This window comes from Hypanus sabinus, chromosome 25, assembly GCF_030144855.1.
Source record: "Hypanus sabinus isolate sHypSab1 chromosome 25, sHypSab1.hap1, whole genome shotgun sequence".
Classification (NCBI taxonomy): domain Eukaryota; kingdom Metazoa; phylum Chordata; class Chondrichthyes; order Myliobatiformes; family Dasyatidae; genus Hypanus; species Hypanus sabinus.
In genome coordinates this window covers 8,269,551-8,283,550 of record NC_082730.1, presented here as the reverse complement: position 1 = coordinate 8,283,550, position 14,000 = coordinate 8,269,551, and positions in this window count along the sequence as shown.

Genomic DNA, 14,000 nt, shown 5'->3' with positions numbered 1-14,000 from the left:
GTCGAAACACCACTGAGGGGTAATTGCAGTCTAAAAAGGTTAGAGATGATTGAAATCTAAAATTCAGGATCTTAATCAGAATGAGGTTTCGTATCACTAACAGACTCTCAGTGGCCACTTTATTTGCTACGCCTGTACACCTGCTGCTTGTTAATGCAAATATCTAATCACCCAATCATGTGGCAGCATGAAAGCACGCAGACATGGTCAAGATGTTCACTTTTGTTCAGACCAAACATCAGAATGGGGAGAAATACGATCTAAGTGACTGGGATCGTGAAATAATTGTTGGTGCCAGACAGGGTGGTTTGAGTATCTCAGGAATTGCTGATCTGTGATTCTCAGGCACAACAATCTGTACAGTTTACAGAGAATGATGCAAAGAACAAAAAAAAACATCTGGTGAATGGCAGTTCTATGGGGAAAACATGCCTTGTTATTGAGAGAGGTCCGAGGAGAATGTTTAGACTGGTTCAAGCTGACAGGATGGGGACAGTAACTTAAATTACAACAGTGGTGTTAAGAAGAACATCTTGGAACACATAAGTCGAATCTTGAAGTGGCTGGGCTACAGCAGCAGAAGACCACGAACATAGGGGAGGTACCTAATAAAGTGGCTATAGAGTGTCATGAAATGTATTGTTTTGCACCAAAAAGAGAATAAAAATAGTGAGGTAGTGTTCATGGATTGGTTCATTGTCCATTCAGAAATCTGAATCTTTTCTGGCTGGAGAAGATTCACAGGACCAGCAGAGTTAAGTCTATACAAGAATATTAAATTTGACAAGTCTGAGTCTACACCTAAATGACCCGATTCAGTAAACATTCATGACTATGGGTACAATTAAAGTCTTGGGCCTTTTTGGAGAGGCCCTCTTGATAAATGTTGGATTTGTCAGGCAACCTGAGCATTTCTTATGTCTTGCCCTAGTATATTTGTCAGAAATATCTGTATTATATAATTTTGTTCTTTTTCATTGTGTTCATAATGAAACTGTATTTTACATTTATGCTTTTATGTTTCTTTGCATGGTGAAAGATTGAGCTAGCAGCCCATTTTAGATAGTAGACTGGTTTCATACTGAGTTACTTAGTATATCGATGAACACTGAGCACAGACAGTCAGGCATATATTGTGTTCGGGCATTAGCATTAATTTTCTGCTAATTCAGGTATATTTCCATATCTGGATAGGGATTTAACAGAGCATAACATCTGTATGATTTATCCTTTTTATGTTACACTGATAGAGTATAAAACCAATATTGGGTACAGTGTCATGAACAGAATAGGACAGATAGTTTGAGTTGTTAGTCTGAAGCCTATCCATTCCATATATATACTATATTTCCCCAACTTGCTGGGATGTTTAAAACAAAAAATTTATGTTTTTTGCTCATCACTTATGAAACTTTTGTTTAGGCGGTACTGTTTATGCAACTGATTCATTTCTATATCATCTCAAAAGATATCAAGAAGTTTGAAAGAGGGAAAAAAAACACTTATAAGGATGTTGCCAGGACTTGAGGATCTAAGTTATTGGGAAAGGTGAAAAGGTTAGGATTTAGAGCATAAGGGATAGGAGCAGAATTAGGCCATTCAGCCCATCAAGTTTGCTCCATCATTCTGGAGCAAATCTGAGATATTGGGCCCAAAACTGTTGACAATACTGTACTCCAATTGTGGCCTGACCAGTGTCTTAAAAAACACAAGCATTATCTCCCTTTTATTTTTATATTCTATTCCCCTTGAAATAAATGCCAACATTGCATTTGCCTTCTTTACCACAGACTCAATCTTCTGGGAGTCTTACATGAGGACTCCTAAGTCCCTCTGCACCTCTGGTGTTTGAAGCTTCTTCCCATTTAGATAACAGACTGCACTATTCAAACAAATGCAGCAAGGAAATAAGGCGAAGGTCAGCAATGGCACATACAAGCACTACCAAACTCTGGAACATTTGGAAAGATAGATCTGTGAGCACTGACACCAAGATACGCCTCCTCAAGAGTCTCGTCTGGCCAGAATGATGGAGCAAACTCGATGGGCTGAATGGCCTAATTCTGATTTTATCTTGTTAAGCAACCTCATATGTGGCACCTTGTCAAAGGCCTTCTGAAAATCCAAGTAAATGACATCCACTGGTTCTCCTTTGTCCACCCTGCTTGTTAATTCCTCGAAGAACTCTAACAGACTTGTCAGGCAAGATTTCCCTTTACAGAAACCATGCTGATTTTGACTTATTTTATCATTAGTCTCTGAGTACCCAGAAACCTCATCCTTAATAATAAATTTTAACACTTTCCCAACCTCTGAGGTCAGGCTAACGGGCCTATAATTTTCTTTCTTTTGCCATCCTCCCTTCTTAAAGAGTGGAGTGACATTTGTAATTTTCCAGTCCTCCAGGACCATGCCAGAATCAAGTGATTCTTGAAAGATCATGATCAATGCATCTATTATCTCTTCAGCAACCTCTCTCAGGACTCTGCGATGTAGTCCTTCTGGTCCGGGTGACTTATCCACCTTAAGAACTTTGAGTTTGCCTAGCACTTTTTCCTTTGTAATAGCAATGGCACTCGCCCCTGTTCCCTGACACTCACGGACCTCTGGCACATAGCTAGTGTCTTCCATAGTGAAGGCTGATGCAAAGTAAACCATTAAGTTTATCTCCCATTTCTTTGTCCCCCATTACTACCTTGCCAATGTAATTTTCAGTGCTACCAATATCAACTCTCACCTCCCTTTTACTCTTTATATAACTGAAAAAACTTTTAGCATCCTTCTTTATATTATTGGCTATTTTGAACATAGATTCTTGGCATACAAGATTGGCACTGAATAATGTCAGTAACAAAATGAGAGGTTAGCATGAAAACTTTTGCTTTAACCTGGAGTTATTTTGGAAAGGATTAATCTAACATATTGATACACTTTTCTCAGAAACATCATCTGGTGAAACACTCTCTCTCCACAGACGCTGTCTGCTTTGTTGAGTATTTCTTGAACTTCTGGTTCTTGTATCAGCTTTTCAGCATACTATCTTTGGACTCTCTGAAACTGTTCAGAAGGTTTTAGCACTCTTGTAACCTCCGGATGAATGTCTAGTCCAGCATTCTGTGGTCTGGCAACCCGCATGATCCACTACATTTTGAATCCGTAATACAAGTCTATACTAATTAACCAATTCTAACTCCAATCTTAGATTAAATAAGTTCGTACCACTTTGTGGCTAACTAACTTTCCAGTGCAACTTGGGCAATCTTAGCAGACAGCATTACCAACTAACAGACATTTTGGGTTACAGACAGTTTTTCAACCCCTGTGTGACCTAGAGTGTGCACTTAAAATGGACAATTTTCCTGCTCAGGAGAGGATAATTGGGGACAATTTCTATGAACTGGATTTTCTGTCCTCGGGCACTGGTCAGGTCCCAAGGAGTTCGGACTAGAGAGTTTCACTCTGTGTTACTGTATTTTGGTAATAAGCATTTATGAACAAAGCAACATTTTATGTGAATACAGTAGTTCCTCCTCATAATTTTCTTCCAAGCAAATGCTCAACAAAACTCTTCTTAACATCTTTTTTTAATTTTTTTATTAGTTTTTCAGAACATTTTACAAATTAAAAACCCCAAATCCCAATGAGGAACATTAAAACAGTGCAAAATTAAGCATACAATAACAGTATGCTACAAAGGAAGAGAATTTAGCAAAAAAAAAGCACCTAAATTAAAGACAAGTAAGCTTAGTGTCCTCCCCAAGCCCCACAACACAAGAAAAAAACAACAGCAACTCCAGACCAACCACAACACAATATAGAGAGTATAAGTCAGGACAGCCAAACTCCCAGACTGTGAATACACTCAGCAACAGAGGGTAATAATGCCTTCTACCACAAAAAAAAGGAGCTGAAAGCAAGGGACCGAAAAGAGAAAAAAAACCCTAGTCAAGAGGAAGGCTATGAAAGTACTCGATAAAAGGTCCCCAGACCTTATGGAACTTTAGATCCGAATTGAGAACTGAATAATGAATTTTTTCGAGGTCCAAACCGGCCATGATGTCGTTAAGCCATTGAGCATGAGTGGGCGGGGCGGCATCTCTCCATCTGAGGAGGATCAAGCGTCTAGCCAGGAGAGAGGCAAAGGATAATATTCGGCATTTGGTCGGACCCAGACATAAATCTGTCTCGCCCCAAAAACCGAACAGAGCAATTAAGGGGTTTGGTTCTAGGTGCTGATTCAGAATACACGATAACGTAGTGAAGACATCTTTCCAGAATTTCTCCAAGCTAGGACAGAACCAGTACATATGGATGAGAGAGGCCATGCCCCTCTTGCATTTATCACAGAGCGGACTAACGCTAGGGTAGAATCGAGATAGTTTAGATTTAGACAAATGGGCTCTATGAACAATCTTAAACCTTAAAAGGCAGTGGTGAGCACAAAGAGAGGTTGAGTTAACCGATTTGACAACTGAATCCCAGCTCTCCTCAGATAAGGAGATATTTAAATCCTGCTCCCAGGCCATTTTGATTTTATCCATGGGGGCCCATCGTAAGGCTGCTAGTTTATCTCGGATGATTGATATTAAGCCTTTACCTAGTGGATTCATGGAAAGAAATAGGTCCATAGCGTTTTTCGCAGGCATTTCAGGAAAGTTAGGAATTAAAGGAGCAATAAAGTGTCGGATTTGGAGATATCTGAAAAAATGAGCATTGGGCAGATTGAACTTAACAGAGAGCTGCTGAAAAGAATCGAAGCGATTATCAGTGAAAAGATCTTCAAAATGTCTAATGCCCTTCCTATACCAAACCTGGAATGCTGAATCGTATGTAGTAGGTAAAAAAAGGTGATTATGAGCAATAGGGCTGGAAACAACATCTTTTTTAAAAAAAATAAATTTACTTCCAACTTCTGGAAAATTCAGCTGAGACATTTTAAATGCAAGAAGAACCTAATTGATCAAATTTATAAGTGACCTTTTTTTAACTTAAATATGTGGATTTATAAGATTATTGTAATCCAAATACATTTTGTGCTGTATGAAAGGTGTAAACAGGTCTAATCTGTAAGAAAACAATTGAATATTAGTAAATCATTAGAAAATAATTTGAACATAAAGTGGAGGTTAAAAAAAAATCGACTGCACTGTTTGAAAATGAGCAGCCAGTGTTCTGGCCAAGGTACATCTTTCAGTCAGCGTCACCCAAGACAGACTATTGATTATGGTTCTTATAACTGTGTCGGACTGTTGCATTCAAAATGGTTACCACACATTTTCAAAGTGACTTTCAAAAGTAAGTAACTGGCTGTAAGACAGTGTGGGACGTCATAACACCATGAAATGGCAGATGAATCCTTCCTTTCATGAATCAGCTTAAAGAACATAGAACAGTACAGGCCCTTTGACCCACAATGTTGTGCAAGTCTTTAACCTACTCCAAGATCAGTCTAACTCTTCCCTCCCACAGAGTCCTCCATTTTCCTATCATCCATGTGCCTATCTAAAACTCTCTTAAATGTCCCTAATGTATCTGCCTCTACCACCACCCCTGGCACTGCGTTCTATGCGCTCACCACTCTCTGTGTAAGAAAATTTACCTCTGACATTCCCTCTATACTTCCCTTCCATCAGTTAAAGTTCTGCTCCCTCATATTAGCAATTTCCACTATGGGGGAAAGGTCTGACTTGATCCATGCCTCTTGTACATGTCCTTCAAGTCACCTTTCATCCCCCTTTGATCCAAAGGGAAAGGACCTAGCTCATTCAACCTTTCCTCATAAGACATGCTCTCTAATCCAGACCCCATGCTGGTAAATCTCCTCTGCACCTTCTCCACATCTTCCATACCCTTCCTACAATGATGTGCCCAGAACTGAACACAATATTCTAAATGTGGTTTGAGCAGGGTTTCATAAAGCTGCAACGTTACCTCGCAGCTCTTGAACTCAATCCTAATAAAGGCCAACACACCGTACTAACCACCTTAACCAACCTATCAACTAGCGTGGCAATGTTATATTTAAGGAGCAATTAGATACTGCAGAGAGTTTATTGTTGAGTCAGTGTATCTGCACACTCACAAAAAAGACAAATGATCTTGACAGTCATTGCAATAGTGGAATGCTTCTGGGATTCATCCTTGTGTGACAGGACAGTGAAGTTCAGTATTATTTATTACCTTATCTGCCAGTGCTTCTTGTTTACAGTAACGCATATTGTGAAAATCATAGCATGAAAACATTTGTCTTTAGTGGCAGAGAAAATGCAGGTGTGTAAATTGCCTATTTTAATTTATTTTATAAACTCTGAACAACAGAACAAACCGAGAGTTGAATGGTTCAGCTGATATTGTGCCTCCCCCATTGCATTGATTCAGTGACTGATAGAAGAGTGTCTGATTTTTGCTAGTTTAAGAGATCAATTAATGAAATTGGCAATTGCTGTCTGTACAATCGAAGAATTTCAATGGCAGATCTTTAGTTTTGCAAAAACTGATATCTTTTTACTTGAAAAAAGATCATGTTATTAGCAGTGTTCTAATCCTATGAACTAAAGTTAAAGGAATTTTCTAAAAGATTTTTTTGAAGTAGATTTATATACTTTTTAAAATCAAGTTTTATTTTCAATTTGTTACATACAACAGTTTACGAGCATAAAATATTAGGTAAGTTATGTCAAATAAGCATGAGAACTGCCCAGTTAATTTTCTACAACTCTATGAAATTAGGAAGTAGTATTCATTAAATTATGTTGGATTTATTTTCAAATACTTATGTACAGAATGAAGTGGATCAAAACAGTGCTCTTCCAGAAAGCAAAGGTCTGATTATATCTTACTTAAAAATGAAGCTCAATTTTCTGTGCATGAATCTTGTTCCTATCATAGGAGGTTTGCAAATTAACTTAACTCTTAAGTGTTCTACAGAGTTGAGCACTGTGTCTGCACTGGGCACTTATGTTACATTACTTCATTTTTTGTAAGTAATGTCTTTTCTAGATTCTGTTTTTTTTTGCTGGTAGGAGCAAGAGGCTAAACCAGCAGAATAATTACCCTCTACCACATGAAATGAACCTCCAGAGAAAGGAACTTACATTGCGGTGAAACGAATGGCCAGTAAAACCATTCACTCATTCAGTGTTGCTAAGTATTTAACTGTTGTGAAATATGTTGGGGAGAGAAATGACGATGAACCTACATATTGACAAGTCCTGATGAAGGGTCTCGGGGCTTCTCCTTATAGATGCTTCCTGGCCTGCTGCGTTCCACTAGCATTTTGTGTGTGTTGGTTGTATTGACAAGTCACTTCTATCTGCAACCCAGCACTGAGCATGCTGCTGTCAATTAACGTCTATCGGAAGAAACGAAACCCACTAAGTGTTAACCAGGTAGTGTTGAAAATCCTGCAGTGTGAAGACTGCAGACACCACAATTGGCAAGCTGCTAATTGTGTGTATGGCATCAGGTCCTTTTTCATCACGACAGAAATGTAAAAACTGGAAGATTATAAAGAATTATATTTGATGACATCTTTTTCTTTCAATAAATTTGAAATTTTGAGCAAGAAATCCTTGTTTAGTCTTAAGTCTTAGTGCTTGTTTACAGTTAGTGCTATTTAACAGTGGGCCAGCAGAAAGTCTACTGTCTAACCTTGCCTTCCCACAAACTCACTCACTCTGAAATCACCCTGTACACCAACAAGTCTCAGGGCCAGTTCCCGTTATGCAGTGAACTTGTACCTCTCCATCAACACGGTGGTTAAAGTGCAAAAGTTACCTTCACACGCTCGAGCTGGAAATGGGAAGGAGAAGCACTGCTCCTGTTTTCTGGCAGCATAAAATCAAAGGACTGGATGTGATCGAGAGTTCACAATCATTGATTGTCCAAAGAGGAAGGGATGCAAATCACAGGAGAAACTGGGAGCATAAGAAAAAAGCTCAAGCCCTTAAACAAAAATTAAAAACACTCTTCCTTAAAACACAAGTTTACGTCTGCTATTCTGTGCAGATTCTTTACTGAAATGGGGCATTGATAAATTTCAACCTTACTAAGTGGTTAGAGTGGTTATAGTTTTGGGGACAGAGTTGGAGTTTGGGGACAGCGACATGGGGGGGGATTAGGGGTCAGGTCGAGACGCCATGTTTGGAAGCCAGCCGAAAGTCCATTGTCAGATATTGCACCTTGTGGGCTGCCTCAGTCAGTCCTGGGCATAAATGCAAACGTGACATTTCACAGTATGTTTCCTTGTACATCTGATAAATAAATCTGAACCAGGACTAAAGAGATTGACTATTCTAAAAAAACACTTAGAAAAACTTCTGCATCACTTCTTAAGAATGGTTAGCCTTCTTGGAGTATCTGGGAAGACATTGCCCATTTTTGGGGAGCCAGGTAAGCCAGCAGTAAGAGATCAGAGCGACACCTTCCAAACTGTCCTGCCCAACCTGTGGCAGTCAGTGGATTCCTGCTATTCCTCATCACCTCCCATGGAAGTGCTGAATACGTGTTTATATTTCTAACACTTCCCCTGGCAGCTTGTGGCATACGCCGCTACCATTAACCGTGGACCCCAGGTTGGGAACACCTACGTTGAAGCATTGGGAGGAAACCCACACGGTCAAAGGGAGAATGTACAGACAGTGGTGGGAATTGAACTCTGATCAGTGATCGCTGGTGCATTAAAGCATTGTACTAACTGCCAAGCTACCGTGGCGGAATCCTCAAGAGAGCCAGTGAGTGAAGACCCTGAAACGGTTTCAGTAAAACTCCAGTGATCCACTGACCAACATGTTAGAGATGGTGATGGTCCAGCATCTGCCTCCGTTGCTCACCTTGTTCACAGCCCCTCTAACTGCTCCTTCGTTCAAAGTTCAAAGTAAGTTTTGATATTAAAGACACATATGTCACCATATACAACCCTGAGATTCTTTTTCTTGTGGGCAAACTCAACACACCTCTAGAATAGTAACTATAACAGGATCAATGAAAGACTGTCCTAAGGTGTCAGCCAGAGTGCAGAAGACAACAGACTGTGCACCTGCAAATATAAATAAATAGCTATAAATATTGAGAAAATGATGAAGAGTCCTTGAAAGTGAATCCATTGGCTTTGGGAATGTTTCTGTGATGGGGCAAGTGAAATTATCCTCGTTTGTTTAAGAGCCTGATGGTTGAGGGATAGTAACTGTTCCTGAACCTGGTGGTGTGAGTCCTGTGGCTTTCATACCTTCTACCTGGTGGCAGCAGCAAGGAGAGAGCACGCCTTGGGTGGTGGGGGTCCCTGATGATGGATGCTAATCTCCTGCGACGTTTCATGTAGATGTGTTCGGTGGAGGGGAGGGCTTTACCCATGATGGACTGGGCTGTATCCACTACTTTTTGTAAGATTTGCCGTTCAAGGGCATTGGTACTTCCATTCCAGGCTGTGATGCAGCCAATCAATATATTCTCCACTACACGTCCTTCAAAACTCATCAGGGAGTCCCAGTAGATTTTAAGGGGACATTCCTTACATTCTGTTAATAGAATTGCCTGGTAAATCTATTGTACCACAGACATCTATGATGAGAATAAATTATAAGTATAGTGTATTGTGGTATTAAGAGAGTAAGATGACCCTGAATATCTGTCAGTCTTGCACCAGCAAAGTCCACAGAATATCAGGGTTTTATTGTTACCACAGCAGGGTTTGGGCGATGGCCACGGAATATTATTAGCTTTAGATGAATTTCCATGTCATAGTCTTTCAAAATTATCTCAACTGAAGGGAGAGCAGGAAGATTAGAAACGTGTATGTAAGAGATCCTATGAAGTTACTGCAATGGTTTATCTTGATGCAACACATTCGAAATGCTGGAGGAACTCAGTTAGTCAGGAAGCATCTGTGGAGAGGAATAAACAGCTGATGTTTTGGGTCAAAACCCACCATCAGGATTGGATCTTCCTGGGTCTGGACCCAAAACGTTGACTCTTTACTTCTCTCCATACACGCTGCCTGACCCGCTGAGTTCCTCCAGCATTTTGTGTATGTTGCTCTGGATTTCCTGCATCTGCTGAATCTCTGGTCTAGACGCAGGCTGCACTTCCTGCCACCTCTCTCACTGTTGTGAACATGCAGCTGGGTTACCACAGCTTTTCTGGTCAGCTTCAAGGCCAGAACATATCCTGAAACTGTGCACATATGGTAAAAAGATTATTGTTTAATATTTATCAAACTTTTGGATAACTCTGTGCAACATTTGAAGAAGTTAGAATCAACGTACAACACAACTCACTGACAGGATCATATAACAGGCCGTTTAGCCTTCCTCATCTATGCTGAATGAAGTCCCTACATTGACTAGTCCCATTTCACCCATATCCCTATCCATATTCAAAGATTCAAATTACATTTATTATCAAAGAATGTATGCAGTATACAATCCTAGGATTCATTATCTCCACAGAGAGCCACAAAACAAAGAAAACCCATTCAACGAAGAACACCAACCTCGCTCGTGCAAAAAAACTCATGCAAATGGCAACAAAAAAAGAGAGCGAAAAACACAGAACATAAAATGGAAAATCAAAAAGAGTCCAAGCATAATTCAGTTCAGCTCGGTCTTTCTTATCCGCAGGCTGCCCCAATTCAACATCACCCGAAGTGGCAACAGACAAAGGATTGACCAGAAACCAGAAAACACATCACAATGGTCCAAACCATAAACTGCAGATCCAGAACTTTAGTGCCATTCAGGTAGGGCGAGCGAGGCTATCTGAACGTGGGAAATTTCCTCTGGGGGCAATAAACAAGAGGGAGAGAGAATGTTTCAACAGACTCCTTCCTCTGGCAGCACGAGGCAAGAGGTTGGTAGACAGAGCTACCTGTATACCTACACCAATGTGTTTGTAATGTTGCTGTCCTACTGACATCCTCCGGCAGTTCGTTCTATATACCCTGTGGAAAAATTGTCCCTCAGACCCCTTTTGAAAATTTCCCCTCTTACCTTAAACCTACACTAGTTTTGGACTCCCCTACCCAAGGAAAGACACTGTGGCTATTCACCATACCTATGCCCCTGATGACACTGGACAGCAAAGAATTTGCTTCTCGAATACTTTTGGGCATAACCTATGGATTTTGAGCTGCTGATTATGAACCTCACCATAAACTGACCCTAATGCACACCATTTAAAAAAAATCACCTATATTTGTTATTTCAATTCATAATCCAAGTCAGAATAACTGATGCCAAGATTAAGGAAGGTACTTTTGTTGGTCCACAAATCAAACAGGTCATCAATGACAGGTAATTCAAAGAACCTCTCTTGAGACCGGAGAAAATTGCACGGAAGGCTTTTAAGGATGTCGCTGAAAATATTCTTGCCAACTACAGAACACCAAAATACATGCAGCTGGTTGAGAACATGCTTCAAGCATACAAAGTCATGGAGTACAACATGTTACTGAAGATTCATTTTCTGCATTCCCATTCAGACAACGTGTCACTAAAGTTTCATTTTCTGCATCCCCTGCAAATCTTGGTGCTGTCAATGACGAGCATGGTGAAAGGTTTCACCATGACATTGCTGTCATGGAGAAACGGTATCGGGGCAACTGGAATTCATCAACGCTGGCTGATTATTGCTGGGCACTTAAGGGAGAAGCCTCAGACACTGAATACAAATGAAAATCATCAACAAAACATTTTCAGTTTAGTTGAACTATTGCAAAACATCAGCACCATTATGCATTTAAACACATTATACTTAATGAAAGTTAATTTCTTGTTTCTCCAAATTCCTACGTGATACAAGTAGTCTGAAATTATATTTGTGTTCAGCTTCAAGCGGTCTCTCATAAACAAGAAAACTTTATGAGGAAGCAACACTTTAAAAAAAATTTGTTGTCCAATGTGATTGTATGTAAAGCTGTATAAGGTCTCCCCTCAGCCTCTTAACTCCAGGGATAAAAGACCCAGATTATCCACTTTCTTGCAACTCAAAGCCTCCAGTCCTGAAGATGAAGTAGCAAAATAGCCTTTGAAGAGCGGAAGATTTTCATAGACTAATAATCTATCAGCTTCAAATGAAAGTTTGGCCAAAGTCAACTTATTTAAATTCCACTATGGCCTTTTCCAGTACTTGGCATTATGTGAAACTCATTGCCAAAATGTGGAAGTGTTTGTGAATATTAGTGTGTCTCTTCTTATATATGTTTAATCCTCATAGAGGGATCAGAAGTGGAGAGAGTGAGTAATTTCAGGTTCCTGGGTGTCAATATCTCTGAAGACCTAACCTGGACCCAACATATTGATGCACTTATAAAGAAGGCAAGACAGTAGCCATGTTTAATTAGGAGTTTGGGGAAACTTGGTTTGTCAACTAAGAGACTCGAACACTTAAACAAATGTATTGTGGAGAGCATTCTAACTGGCTGCATCACCATCTGATCTGGGACAAAAGATATAAGATCAAAATAAGTTGCAGAGGCTAGTAAAATTAGTCAGCTCCATCATGGGTACCAGCCACCATAGCATCCAAGACATCTTCAAGGAATAGTGCCTTAGGAAGGAGGTGTCCATCATTAGGGATCCCTACAACCCTGAACATACCCCCTTCACATGATTCAGCGATTCAGGAACAGCATCTTCCCCTCTGCCATCTGAATGGACATCAGACCTGTGAACACTACCTCAAAACATTTTTATTTCTGGAAACACGAGGAAATCTGCAGATGCTGGAAATTCAAGCAACACACACAAAATGCTGGTGGAATGCAGCAGGCCAGGCAGCATCTATAGGAAGAAGCACTGTCGACGTTTTGGGCTGAGACCCTTCATCAGGACTGGAAAGGAAGGGGAAAGCATGCAAGTAAGAAGGTGGAGTGTGCGGGAGGGATACAAGCTAGCAGGTGAGGGGCATGGTGGGGTCTGTTCAAACCAGTTTTCCCAAGGAGCTCAGACACGTCTTGAACATTGTGCATTACAGCACGTTTATCAGTACTTCCCTATGAAGGACACGGCGTGAGATGTTGATCTCTGCCCCAATAGAAATGGTGCCAGTGGAGTGACGATGAGGCAAGATCAGCTGCCCTGAACGCAAATGAAACACTCATCTGCAAAGCTTCTCAGAACTTTGCAGTCGCTGTTGGCCTCCACCCCGCCCAGAGCTGAACATCAGGCAGGAAGTACTTGCATGGTCACAGTTGCAAATACGGAAATTGAATGTGCTCCAAGGCGATGGAGAAATGGAAGCATTTTTCATGAAGTTGCCTGGTTGCTCGGTATCAAAGATGAAGCAATTGGGTTTGCAGAACTTGTTTTGAAAGTTGTTTTGTCAAACAGCTTCTGCTTTTCAGCAGCACACACACAAAGTGCTGGAGGAACTCAGCAGGTCAGGCAGCAGCTGTGGGTAGGAATAAACAGTCAACGTCAGGGGCCGAGACCCTTCTTCAGGGCTCAGAAGGAAGAGGGAAGACGCCAGAATAAAAAGATGGACAGGGAGGTAGGGTACAAGCTGGCAGGTGCTAGGTGAGAACAGATGAGTGGCTGGGGGGGTGGGGTGGTGATGTAAGAAGCTCCATGATGATAGGTGGAATAGTAATAAAAAACTGGAAACCAGAAGTACATCGTAGCGTGAACTAAAGAAACCAGCCCACCAACTGCGTTATTGTAGGTATTGCAGCATGCTCCCGCTATTATTTATTAATTTATTATTTGTTTCTTCTTTGTATCAGAATCAGGTTTATTATCACCGGCATGTGATGTGAAATTTGTTAACTTAACAGCAGCAGTTCAATGCAATACATAATCTAGCAGAGAGAGAGAGAAAAAAAGATAAATAAACAAGTAAATCTTACATGTTTTGAATAGATTAAAAAACATGCTAAAGATGTATATTAAAAAGAAGTGAGGTAGTGTCCAAAGATTCAATGTCCATTTAGGAATTGAATGGCAGAGGGGAAGAAGCTGTTCCTGAATTGCTGAGTGTGTGCCTTCAGGTTTCTGTACCTCCTACCT